This window comes from Quercus robur, chromosome 6 (genome assembly GCF_932294415.1).
Source record: "Quercus robur chromosome 6, dhQueRobu3.1, whole genome shotgun sequence".
Classification (NCBI taxonomy): Eukaryota; Viridiplantae; Streptophyta; class Magnoliopsida; order Fagales; family Fagaceae; genus Quercus; species Quercus robur.
In genome coordinates this window covers 12,889,811-12,903,332 of record NC_065539.1, presented here as the reverse complement: position 1 = coordinate 12,903,332, position 13,522 = coordinate 12,889,811, and the positions used below count along the sequence as shown (strand labels likewise).

The 13,522-nt window shown below is 41.5% G+C and overlaps 1 pseudogene; it reads right to left on the bottom strand.

The window, feature by feature from the left end:
- Positions 1-11,084: 11,084 nt before the first annotated feature.
- On the bottom strand, positions 11,085-13,441 carry LOC126689864 (enoyl-CoA delta isomerase 2, peroxisomal-like; annotated as a pseudogene).
- Between the last annotated feature and the right edge of the window lie 81 nt (positions 13,442-13,522).

Below are 13,522 nucleotides of genomic sequence, written 5' to 3'. Positions count from 1 at the left end.
TCAGTTTTACCTTCTGGGATGGAGACTTGTCCTATCAGCCCATACCTAAAGTGGTTGGGAGTAGACGTAAAGGTTTGAATAGCATGGTGAAGAGCATGGGCCTGTCAGACGCAGAGTTCTTTATTACAATATTGGCAGCTTTTTCACTTGTCCTGTCCCTGCATTAAACTCGTCCTTTTTCTTTAGGTGTCTTGGGGGATGCTGAGCGTGAGATCGTCCTCGGCCACATCCTTGGGCCTTTTTGGGGCTTTCATTATGCGTCCTCGGCAATGGATCTCTTCGGCCTAGGTCTTGGGCCCTAATGTAAAGTGGGCCGGAACCACAAATTCCCCGGCCCCACAATAGCCCCTCAAAATCCTACTGCCCGACCTCATGGTTGGGGGAGGAGGGCTTTGGTGATGTTAGGCCCAAATCATGGCTTGCCCAACTCTGCACTTCATTAATGTTGGGGTTTATCCATTTGTATGGGAGGCGCGCCGGATTATGAGACATCCTTCTAGATTTACTCACGCGGCATCCTCGACGTTTCAGTGCATGAGGCGCGCCATTAATATGTCCCCTTCACGAGGCTATCTAAACTTTATGGTTGCAGACGGCGTTGGGAGTTGAGCAAAAACCGTCTCGTCTGTAACATTTCTTGGGAACCTGCGTAGATTAAATGCCTTCAACTTGCCTTCTATATAAGAAGCAGGATAGGAGGCTACTCCCTTCACGTACAAAATCCTCTTTCCCCTTCAAATTCTCAACCCTTCAGTTGTGCTTCTAGTCTTCGTCTCCAGCGCAATCAAGCCTTAGAGTAATATGTTCGAGGCACGAGTGGGGGTGAAGGAACCACACCCACTCCAGAGGCACTGGGTCTTTCCGAGTCTCAGGATGGCTCGGTTAGGGCAGGGGAGACAGAGACCCAAGACTGTTCTTCGTTTTCACAAGGTGGGAGCGATTCCTCCGCCTCTTTCAGTCAAAATCCGAAGCAGGTACTGGTCGCGTCAGATTTTTGGTGCGACAGCAGTGAGATTTCCCGTCATCAACATTAGCCGCTCCATCGTGAGCGCTACTAATATGGAGGCTCATCAACTTCCTGGGTGGCCACCTACAAACACCCAGCTCCCTGCACCTTTTCTTCAAAGGTGTTAATCCCATGTCAAGTTCTTTTGCTGCCTGAGTTATGGGCATGTAAAAGTATTGAGAAATGGTTTCCTTAGACAATATCTTGGAACTGCTGCATCTCTCTTCTCTACACTTCTTCTTCAACTTCTTCCTCTCTCCTTTGTATCTTTTCTTTTTGCTTATGCAGTTAGCTTTTAGTATTGGCTTACTTAAGCTCCTTAATTGTACGTTGTACGTTGTACGTTGTACTAGTTATTTGTATTAATAAAAGATGATTCTATTTCATTCTAAATATTTTTCTTTTCTACAATACTTACTTTGTGAATGGATGTATTTCATGTGTATTTTTATTTAACGACACTCGGGGCAAGAAACCTCGTATCAAAAAGCAATTAATTTGAACCTATTGAGACTATCAAATATAATAATACCAACCCACAGCAAATTAAACTTATGAGACTAACCGAGATAACAGTTGAGTGCACCGTAACGTGCGTAAGGTAGTTGTCCAAGAATGAGAAACCCAAAATAAACCATCCGAGAGGGTTGCCGAGTAGTGTGGAACTTTGGCCGTGTTTTCGATAACATTTGGCCTCTGATCCGAAGACCGAGGTATGATTGTACCGGGTTGTATCCAAAACTTGTAGTTTTTCTTTAAAGTAGTTGGTTTCCCCATAGGCTTGAATCCGAGGACCATACAAGGCCTTGATTCTGTCCAAAACTTGTAGTTTTTCTTTGTAGGAGTTGGTTTCCCCATAAGCTTGAGTCCGAGGACCATACAAAGCCTTGGTTTTGTCCAAAACTTGTAGTTTTTCTTTAAAGTAGTTGGTTTCCCCATAGGCTTGAGTCCGAGGACCATACAAGGCCTTGGTTCTGTCCAAAACTTGTAATTTTTCCTTTAAGTAGTTGGTTTCCCCATAGGCTTGAGTCCGAGGACCATACAAGGCCTTGGTTCTGTCCAAAACTTGTAATTTTTCCTTTAAGTAGTTGGTTTCTCCATAGGCTTGAGTCCGAGGACCATACAAGGCCTTGGTTCTGTCCAAAACTTGTAGTTTTTCCTTTAAATAGTTGGTTTCCCCATAGGCTTGAGTCCGAGGACCATACAAGGTCTTGGTTCTGTCCAAAACTTGTAATTTTTCCTTTAAGTAGTTGGTTTCCCCATAGGCTTGAGTCCGAGGACCATACAAGGCCTTGGTTCTATCCAAAACTTGTAGTTTTTCCTTTAAGTAGTTGGTTTCCCCATAGGCTTGAGTCCGAGGACCATACAAGGCCTTGGTTCTGTCCAAAACTTGTAGTTTTTCCTTTAAGTAGTTGGTTTCCCCATAGGCTTGAGTCCGAGGACCATACAAGGCCTTGGTTCTGTCCAAAACTTGTACTTTTTCCTTTAAGTAGTTGGTTTCTCCATAGGCTTGAGTCCGAGGACCATACAAGGCCTTGGTTCTGTCCAAAACTTGTACCTTTTCTTTTAAGTAGTTGGTTTCCCCATAGGCTTGAGTCCGAGGACCATACAAGGCCTTGGTTCTGTCCAAAACTTGTACTTTTTCTTTTATATCGCTTTCCTTTATTTTCGAAGATTAGCCCCTTGTCCAAGGTGGGGGGCGTTAGCTTGATGTTGGAAACCCCTAGAGCTACTCGCACCATTGGCACTACGAGGCGTAGCCCCTAGCGGAAATTTATGTCGGGACAACAACAGCATGTTGCTGGAAATGGAGGAGCTTTCGCAGACCCTCATTCAATAGAGGCTTGACTCCGCCACCACCTGTGCCAACGCGCAAGCCTTCCCACAGACGGCGCCAATTGTAGGGACACGATTATTCAGGACCCAAGAATAACATTGGGCTCGAATATAAAGGGCCTGAACAATATAATTTGTAGAGTATGGGCTTGAAAGGCTGGACCTTGGTCACTGGACAGCGGTCCGGGCGTGGTTTTTATGGAAGCTCATATGAGGGTGGACTTGAAGTGACTGACAAAACCGTTCCTGAATGCATCCTATGGGGTTTTTGTCCTCGGACCCCGTCCGAGGAGCTTAGTGTTCTTCTCATTCTCCTCTTTTTTCGGCCCCACTCTTTCTTGGGTTCTTCTTCCCTTTTATACAAGTAGTTACCTCCCTTCCAATGTCCACGTGTCAGTTTTACCTTTTGGGATGGAGACTTGTTCTATCAGCCCATACCTAAAGTGGTTGGGAGTAGACGTAAAGGTTTGAATAGCATGGTGAAGAGCATGGGCTTGTCAGACGCAGAGTTCTTTATTACAATATTGACAACTTTTTCACTTGTCCTGTCCCTGCATTAAACTCGTCCTTTTTCTTTAGGTGTCTTGGAGGATGCTGAGCGTGAGATCGTCCTCGGCCACATCCTTGGGCCTTTTTGGGGCTTTCATTATGCGTCTTCGACAGTGGATCTCCTCGGCCTGGGTCTTGGGCCTTAATGTAAAGTGGGCCGGGACCACAAATTCCCCGGCCCCACATATATATATATATATATATATTTTTTTTTTTTTTTTTAATTTAATTTTCTTCATGACCACCTTGGAAAATTTCCTAGAATCGCCACTAGAAATTGCTATCAATTTCTTAAAAAAAGAAAATACATTTTTGGTTCCTACATTTTGGGCTAATTTTCGTTTTAGTTCATACTTTTTAGTCGCACCTATTTAAGTCCCTAAAAATAAAATAAAAAAATCGTTACCATTTTGGTCCCTACTATCATCTCACTAATGAAAATAGCATACGTGGCAAATAGAGTGCACTGTTGGCAAGTTAGATATTGATGTGGCCAATAAAATTTTCTAAAAAAATTATTTGGCATTTAGAAAATGTCACATCAGCATTTTAATAAAGGTGAAAATCACATTTTCGTCCCTATATTTTCACGAGATTCCCACTTTAGTCTCTATCTTTTATTTTCACTGCTTTTACTCCCTATTTAGAAAAAAACGCCATCCATTTTAGTCCTTTCTGTCAGTGTCCTAACGGCAAAGTCCTACATGGTATACGGAACTATTAAAATTAAAAAAAAAAAAAATTATTTTGGCATTAAAAAATGCCATGTCAGCATCTAAATTTAATAATAAAAAAAAATTTATTAATTTTGACAAAAAAAAAAAAAAACAGAATTAAAAACCAAAAATCACATGAATTGAGATCTAAGTATGTCTTGAACAAGAACAACAAGAACACAAACCCATAAATTAAAATCCAAAAATTAAAAATCTCAAAATCACCATTTTCTCAAACCTAGCAAAATCATCAAATCCTAAAACCCCAAAGTACCAAATCAATCCAAAAATACAACACAACCAATCCAAACAAAAAAAATCTCAAACTCAGAAAAGCTCATCTTAAGCAAGTTGAACCCAACAAACCCACCTCAAGCAAGTCCGAAACCCACAACAACAATGAACCCAATCAACCAACCAACCCTGCAATCCGAAACCCACATGAACAAATCAGACCACCAATCATCACCCCTGCCACCGATCAATCACCAAACCCATGATCCACCCCACCAATCAGTCACCAAACCCATTGAACCAGTCACCAAGCCCATCGATTAGTCAACAAACCCACGCCAATCAAGTAGCTGAAAATTTGGGGTTTGAATATCAGAAAAGCTAAGCAAGTAGCTAAAAATTTCATGCAGATTATTGGCTGCGGCCAAGAACAGGGCAGTCTCCCCTGCATCATTCTGCAGAGCCATTAGATTGGAGATGGTGGAAGCATCTGATGGGTCATCTCCAAACAGCTTATCCAAGAGCTGCCTGAGGGAGTCAAGGTCGCCTGATCGGATGGCAGAGAAGAAGGACTGGTGGGTGATGAATTGTAGAGCCTTTGATGAGTCTGAGAGTGAGAGAGATAAAAGAATTTACACGAGAGAGAGAGAGAGAGAGAGAGAGAGAGAGAGAGAGAGAGAGAGTGTGTTGTGTTGGTTTTATGTTAATTTTTTGGGTTTGTGTTTTGTGTTTGTTTTCTAAGAAAAAGAAAAAGAGAAAATGTCAAATAAAGGAAAATGTGCTTCTTGTTCTTAGATCTGGGTTTATATATATATATATATATATATATGTGGGGCCGGGGAATTTGTAGTCTCGGCCCACTTTACATTAGGGCCCAAGACCCAGGCTGAGGAGATCCATTGCCGAGGACGCATAATGAAAGCCCCAAAAAGGCCCAAGGATGTGGCCGAGGACGATCTCACGCTCAGCATCCCCCAAGACACCTAAAGAAAAAGGATGAGTTTAATGCAGGGACAGGACAAGTGAAAAAGCTGTCAATATTATAATAAAGAACTCTGCGTCTGACAGGTCCATGCTCTTCACCATGCTATTCAAACCTTTACGTCTACTCCCAACCACTTTAGGTATGGGCTGATAGGACAAGTCTCCATCCCAGAAGGTAAAACTGACACGTGGACATTGGAAGGGAGGTAGCTACTTGTATAAAAGGGAAGAAGAACCCAAGAAAGAGGGGGGCCGAAAAAAGAGGAGAATGAGAAGAACACTAAGCTCCTCGGATGGGGTCCGAGGACAAAAACCCCATAGGATGCATTGAGGAACGGTTTTGTCAGTCACGCCAAGTCCACCCTCATATGAGCTTCCATAAAAACCATGCCCAGACCGCTGTCCAGTGACCAATGTCCAGCCTTTCAAGCCCATACTCTACAAATTATATTGTTCGGGTCCTTTATATTCGAGCCCAATGTTATTCTTGGGTCCTGAATAATCGTGTCTCTACAATTGGCGCCGTCTGTGGGAAGGTTTGCGCGTTGGCACAGGTGGTGGCGGAGTCAAGCCTCTATTGAACGAGGGTCTGCGAAAGCTCCTCCATTTCCAGCAACATGTTGTTGTTGTCCCGACATAAATTTCCGCTAGGGGCTACGCCTCGCAGTGCCAATGGTGCGGGCAGCTTCAGGGGTTTCCAACATCAAGCTAACGCCCCCCACCTTGGACAAGGGGCTAATCTTCAAAAATAAAGGAAAGCGATATAAAAGAGAAAGTACAAGTTTTGGACAGAACCAAGACCTTGTATGGTCCTCAGACTCAAGCCTATAGGGAAACCAACTACTTAAAGGAAAAACTACAAGTTTTGGACAGAATCAAGACCTTGTATGGTCCTCGGACTCAAGCCTATGGGGAAACCAACTACTTAAAGGAAAAACTACAAATTTTGGACAGAACCAAGGCCTTGTATGGTCCTCGGACTCAAGCCTATGGGGAAACCAACTACTTTAAAGAAAAACTACAAGTTTTGGACAGAACCAAGGCCTTGTATGGTCCTTAGACTCAAGCTTATGGGGAAACCAACTACTTAAAGGAAAAACTACAAGTTTTGGACAGAACCAAGGCCTTGTATGGTCCTCAGACTCAAGCCTATGGGGAAACCAACTATTTAAAGGAAAAACTACAAGTTTTGGACAGGACCAAGGCCTTGTATGGTCCTCGGACTCAAGCCTATGGGGAAACCAACTACTTTAAAGAAAAACTACAAGTTTTGGACAAAACCAAGGCCTTGTATGGTCCTCGGACTCAAGCCTATGGGGAAATCAACTACTTAAAGGAAAAACTACAAGTTTTGGACAGAACCAATGCCTTGTATGGTCCTCGGACTCAAGCCTATGGGGAAACCAACTACTTAAAGGAAAAACTACAAGTTTTGGACAAAACCAAGGCCTTTTATGGTCCTCGGACTCAAGCCTATGGGGAAACCAACTACTTAAAGGAAAAACTACAAGTTTTGGACAGAACCAATGCCTTGTATGGTCCTCGGACTCAAGCCTATGGGGAAACCAACTACTTAAAGGAAAAATTACAATTTTTGGACAGAACCAAGGCCTTGTATGGTCCTCGGACTCAAGCCTATGGGGAAACCAACTACTTAAAGGAAAAACTACAAGTTTTGGACAGAACCAAGGCCTTGTATGGTCCTCGGACTCAAGCCTATGGGGAAACCAACTACTTTAAAGAAAAACTAAAAGTTTTGGACAAAACCAAGGTTTTGTATGGTCCTCGGACTCAAGCCTATGGGGAAACCGACTCCTACAAAGAAAAACTACAAGTTTTGGATAGAACCAAGGCCTTGTATGGTCCTCGGACTCAAGCCTATGGGGGAAACTAACTACTTTAAAGAAAAACTACAAGTTTTGGACACAACCCGGTACAATCATACCTCGGTCCTCGGATCAGAGACCAGATGTTATCGAAAACACGGCCAAAGTTCCACACTACTCGGCAACCCTCTCGGATGGTTTATTTTGGGTTTCTCATTCTTGGGCAACTACCTCACGCGCGTTACGGTGCACTCAGCTGTTATCTCGGTTAGTCTCATAAGTTTAATCTGCTGTGGGTTGGTATTATTATATTTGATAGTCTCAATAGGTTCAAATTAATTGCTTTTTGATACGAGGTTTCTTGCCCCGAGTGTCGTTAAATAAAAATACACATGAAATACATCCATTCACAAAGTAAGTATTGTAGAAAAGAAAAATATTTAGAATGAAACAGAATCATCTTTTATTAAGACAAATAACTAGTACAACGTACAACGTACAATAAAGGAGCTTAAGTAAGCCAATACTAAAAGCTAACTGCATAAGCAAAAAGAAAAGATACAAAGGAGAGAGGAAGAAGTTGAAGAAGAAGTGCAGAGAAGAGAGATGCAGCAGTTCCAAGATGTTGTCTAAGGAAACCATTTCTCAATACTTTTACATGCCCATAACTCAGGCAGCAAAAGAACTTGACATGGGATTAACACCTTTGAAGAAAAGGTGCAGGGAGCGGGGTGTTTGTAGGTGGCCACCCAGGAAGTTGATGAGCCTCCATATTAGCAGCGCTCGCGATGGAGCGGCTAATGCTGATGACGGGAAATCTCACTGCTGTCGCACCAAAATCTGACACGACCAGTACCTGCTTCGGATTTTGATTGAAAGAGGCGGATGGATCGCTCCCACCTTGTGAAAACGGAGAACAGTCTTGAGTCTCTGTCTCCCCTGCCCTGACCGAGCCATCCTGAGACTCGGAGAGACCCAGTGCCTCTGGAGTGGGTGTGGTTCCTTCACCCCCACTCGTGCCTCGAACATATTACTCTAAGGCTTGATTGCGTTGGAGACGAAGACTAGGAGCACAGCTGAAGGGTTGAGAATTTGAAGGGGAAAGAGGATTTTGTACGTGAAGGGAGTAGCCTCCTATCCTGCTTCTTATATAGAAGGCAAGTTGGAGGCATTTAATCTGCGCAGGTTCCCAAGAAATGCTACAGACGAGACGATTTTTGCTCAACTCCCAGTGCCGTCTGCAACCATAAAGTTTAGATAGCCTCGTGAAGGGGACATATTAATGGGGCGCCTCGAGCACTGAAACGTCGAGGACTCCGCGTGAGTAAATCTAGAAGGATGTCTCATAATCCGGCGCGCCTCCCATACAAATGGATAAACCCCAACATTAATGAAGTGCAGAGCTGGGCAAGCCATGATTTGGGCCTAACATCACTAAAACCCTCCTCCCCTAACCATGAGGTCGGACAGTAGAATTTTGAGGGGCTATTGTGGGGTCGAGGAATTTGTGGTCTCGGCCCACTTTACATTAGGGCCCAAGACCCAGGCCGATGAGATCCATTGCCGAGGACGCATAATGAAAGCCCCAAAAAGGCTCAAGGATGTGGCCGAGGACGATCTCACGCTCAGCATCCCCCAAGACACCTAAAGAAAAAGGACGAGTTTAATGCAGGGACAGGACAAGTGAAAAAGCTGCCAATATTGTAATAAAGAACTCTGCGTCTGACAGGCCCATGCTCTTCACCATGCTATTCAAACCTATACGTCTACTCCCAACCACTTTAGGTATGGGCTAATAGGACAAGTCTCCATCCCAGAAGGTAAAACTGACACGTGGACATTGGAAGGGAGGTAACTACTTGTATAAAAGGGAAGAAGAACCCGAGAAAGAGGGGGGCCGAAAAAAGAGGAGAATGAGAAGAACACTAAGCTCCTCGGACGGGGTCCGAGGACAAAAACCCCATAGGATGCATTGAGGAACGGTTTTGTCAGTCACGCCAAGTACACTCTCATATGAGCTTCCATAAAAACCACGCCCAGACCGCTATCTAGTGACCAAGGTCCAGCCTTTCAAGCCCATACTCTACAAATTATATTGTTCGGGCCCTTTATATTCGAGCCCAATGATATTCTTGGGTCCTGAATAATCATGTCCCTACAATATATATATATATATATATATTTTTTTTTTTTTTTGTTTGTTCAAGATACACTTAGATCTCAATTCATGTAATTTTTTATTTTTAGTTCTGTTTTTATTTTTTTTTTTTTAGTTAAAATTAATAAATTTAAAAAAAAAATTTAGATGCTGACATGGCATTTTTTAATGCCAAAATAAAATTTTTTATTATCATTTTAATAATTCTGTCTGCCACATAGGACTTTACCGTTAGGACTGACGAAAATGACTAAAATGGATGGTGTTTTTCTAAATAGGGAGTAAAAGCAGTGCAAATAAAAAATAGGGACAAAAGTGGGAATCACGTGAAAATGTAGAGATGAAAATGTGGTTTCAACCTTCAATAAAAAAAATAAAAAAACCATGTCAAAAAATTTAAAAATAAAATAAAAAATAAAAAAACCTTAAATCTAATTAAATTAAATAATTAAATCATTATTTTTTGGGAATAACATAAGAACATGTTTTTCTCCAATATATCCAATTAGCCAACCCACTCATGATCAAACTCAACAAACTCTAACACAATCAACACCGAATTCTCCAGTAAATCAAACCTAGTAAGCAAACTAATCTCCAACAAACCTATAAACCTAGAAATTTTCTTAGGAGACAAACACAAAAAAAAAAAAAAAAAAAAAAAAAAAAACCCAAAAAATTCAACTCAAATGCAAAATCATGAATCCCATTGTACAAGCACGCATGAAACTGGTGTACTCTCTAGCGTGTTTATTGCCAGTCAAAAATTGTTCTCTTTTATAACACCTTGAAACTCCTTGAGAAGGTGGATTTCGAACAGTTTCTGTTTTTCCTTGTTCGACAAGCACACCATGAGCATTTGAAAACCATTCTTCCTTACAGACCCATGGCCGAAACCCATGGTTGAAGACACATGGCCACGCCCCATCGATCTGAGCCCAGATCAAACCCACAATCACTGATCTCCACCTCCACTACTGATCTACAACCATTGATCTGAGCCAAGATCAAACCCACAATCATCGATCTCCACCTACACCACCACCTATTTGAGCCACTCTCTCTCTATAAACTAAATCAAACCCAGATCAAACCCATATCGATGGTGAACAACGACATGAGAGAGAGAGAGAGAGAGAGAAGATTTACACAAATATTTATTTTTGTTTTGATTTTTCTTTTTGGGTTTATTTCAAGGGAAAGAAGAAAAAGATTGGAAAATGATTTATTTAAGGAATTATTTTAAATTTAATTTTTTTTTATTAAAATCCTTATGTGGCATTTTTTAAATGTCAAATAAATTTTTTTAATATTATTTTAATGGTCACATCAGCATTTAATGTGCTAGTAATGCACTCCGTTTACTATATAGGTTATTTCCATAAGTAAAATGATGGTAGAGACTAAAATGGTAACAATTTTCTATTTTTAGGGACTCAGGTAGGTGCGACTAAAAAGTAGGGACCAAAATGAGAATCGGACCAAAATGTAGGGACTAAAATTGCATTTTCACCTTTGAGTTACAAACTTACCCAAAAAAAAAAAAACTCATAGTCAGCTCTATGGGCGAAAAAATTTATAAGCTTAGTAGGAATCATCTCAATGCTTGATGAATTGGCTATTGGGTATTCATAAATCATGATCGGTCCTCAAAATTGCCAGAGACAGGTAGAAGATAGTTGGGGACTTACACGTTGTTTGTTTTGAAATAAAATATTTTACATGTAAAAAAGTTTTAGTAAAATACTTTCATGCAAATAACAAAAATTAGTGGCTCAACCATCAGAGGCCGCTGGTGTTGAAGGTTCGTTGACCAAACCACTAGAATCGGTGGTCAGAATGGTGGCTCCGACAACTGAACCACTAGAATTGACAATCGAAGTGGTGGTTCCGGCAATCAAACTACTGACGACCTCCGTCAGAGTGATGTCTCTAGTGACCAGACTGCTGACATCGATAGTCAAAGCGGCGTCTTCGGTAACAAAACCTCTAACAATGATCACTGATGTTGCGTTTTTGGTCACTAGACCACCGACACCAATTGTCATAAAAGAGTCTCTAGCTATTGGATCGTTGACATCGGGCATTAGAGCGGAGTTTTTGGCTACCAAACCGCCAACGTTGGTTGTCGAAGTGGAGTCAGCGGACATCGGACCACCAATACCAGTCACCAGAGTGGTGTCTCTGGCCATTAAACTACCAATACCAATCACTGAAGTGGTGTCTCTGGCCATCGGACCGGTGACTTGGCCACCAAATGGGGGGAGGGAAAGCCACTGTAAGATTTTGAAAAAATAAAATTACAACTTTTTATAAAGAATTCTATGGTTAACGGAAAATATTTTACAAATTTGACTATATTTTACCAGCAAACAAATACTTGAAAATGAAAAAATATTATACCTCAAAAAAAAAAAATGGTGTTAGTTTAAATTTAGGGATAATTATACTTTATCCACATGTGGTTTGCCTCTAATTTGACTTGCTTACCCGTGGTTTCAATTTTGACACTTTACCCACTTGTGATTTCCTCCATTACTGATCTGTAACACACCTCTCCTTCAGCCGTTACTCTAACACATAATATGTAAAAAACAAAAGCCCAAACAGATCAAAATACTCCTCACATGAAGAACATACACAAACATGAAGAACATACGCCCATAAAACTAATACAAATCAAATCAAGCAATACCATCCAACTTGCTCACCAAACTAAGATCCTAGATCCAAGGTAGTAAATCTACAAAAACAAAGCAGATTGTAACACCTCAAACTGCATTATAGCATCTAGGATTTTTGTTTTGATCTATTTTTTGGGTATTCAAATTTTTCCCAAGAAAATCAAGATTTTCTTTCCAAATAAAGACTAAAAAATGAAAAATGAAAACAAAAATCCAAATGAAGCCCAAGCACATGGAAACAAGCACAGAAATAAAGAAAAGAACTCAGATAGAAATTTCTTTCCACCATTTTTTTCTCAGTATCCAAACGAAAATCCACTAGTTTTCCAACTATGAAAATCAAGTCCAACTATGAAAACCCAGCCAAGAAAGCACCATGAAAAACCCAGCCATGAAACACCATGAAAAACCCAGCTATGAAAACGAAGACCTAACCAACCCAGTAATGATCTTCACATACACCTCACCGTTCCACTTCCTCTTCACCAATTGCTCCCCAAGGTGCACCGTAGCTTCAACCACGCACTCCTCGCTATCATGCGTCGCCGAGTCCGCGATTCCCATCCTCACAACCTTTTCTCCCTTAACCTTCCTCCCGACTAGCAATATATCACGCTGAGCCAAGGTGGAGTTGATCTTTGACCTCATCAGAGTCGTGAAGTAATCTGGGAAAGTGAGGCCAATATTGACCTCGCTCATGTACAGCACGCCCCGATCGCGCCTTATCAAGACGTAGTCGTGGCTGAGCACGAGGAGGAATCTGACGGCAGCGGCGTGGTTGGGGAGGGCAGCGATTATGGGCATGGGGAGGGAGAGGAGAGTGGAGACGACCGGTTTGAAGGAAGTGACCAAGTGGTGGAGTCGATCTACGGCGCCGGAGGAGGAGCCGGCGGATTGGGCCTATGCGAGGTTGAAGCTGTTGGAGAAGAATTTGCCGTGGGCGGTGGTGATGAGTGCGGAGCCATGGATAGCTTGGGATTTGACTTGGGAGAGAGCGAAGATGAGAGTTTCGATGAGAGTTAGGCTGAAATGGTATTGCTTGATTTGATTTGTATTAGTTTTCTGGGTGTATGATCTTCATGTTTGTGTATGTTCTTCATGTGAGGAGTGTTTTGATCTGTTTGGGCTTTTGTTTTTGACATATTATGTGTTAGAATAACGGCTAAAGAAGAGGTAGGTTACATATCAATAACAGAGGAAATCACAGGTGGGTAAAGTGTCAAAATTGAAACCACGGGCAGACAAGTCAAATTAGAGGCAAACCATAGGTGGGTAAAGTGTAATTATCCCTTAAATTTATTTGCAATCCACTTTTTAAATTAATCTTTGATTTTAGCAAATATTTGTATAATCTGGGACAATTATTTTCAATCATTTGTCCCTCAAATGAAAGAGAAATATTATATCCACAATACTTTTACAACAAATTTTAAATGACAGGTTATCATAAGTTGTTATTGGTGGGCAAAAAAAAGTAATTTTAGTGATAGATTCAAATTAGAACTAATAATAACTTACTACTTATGATT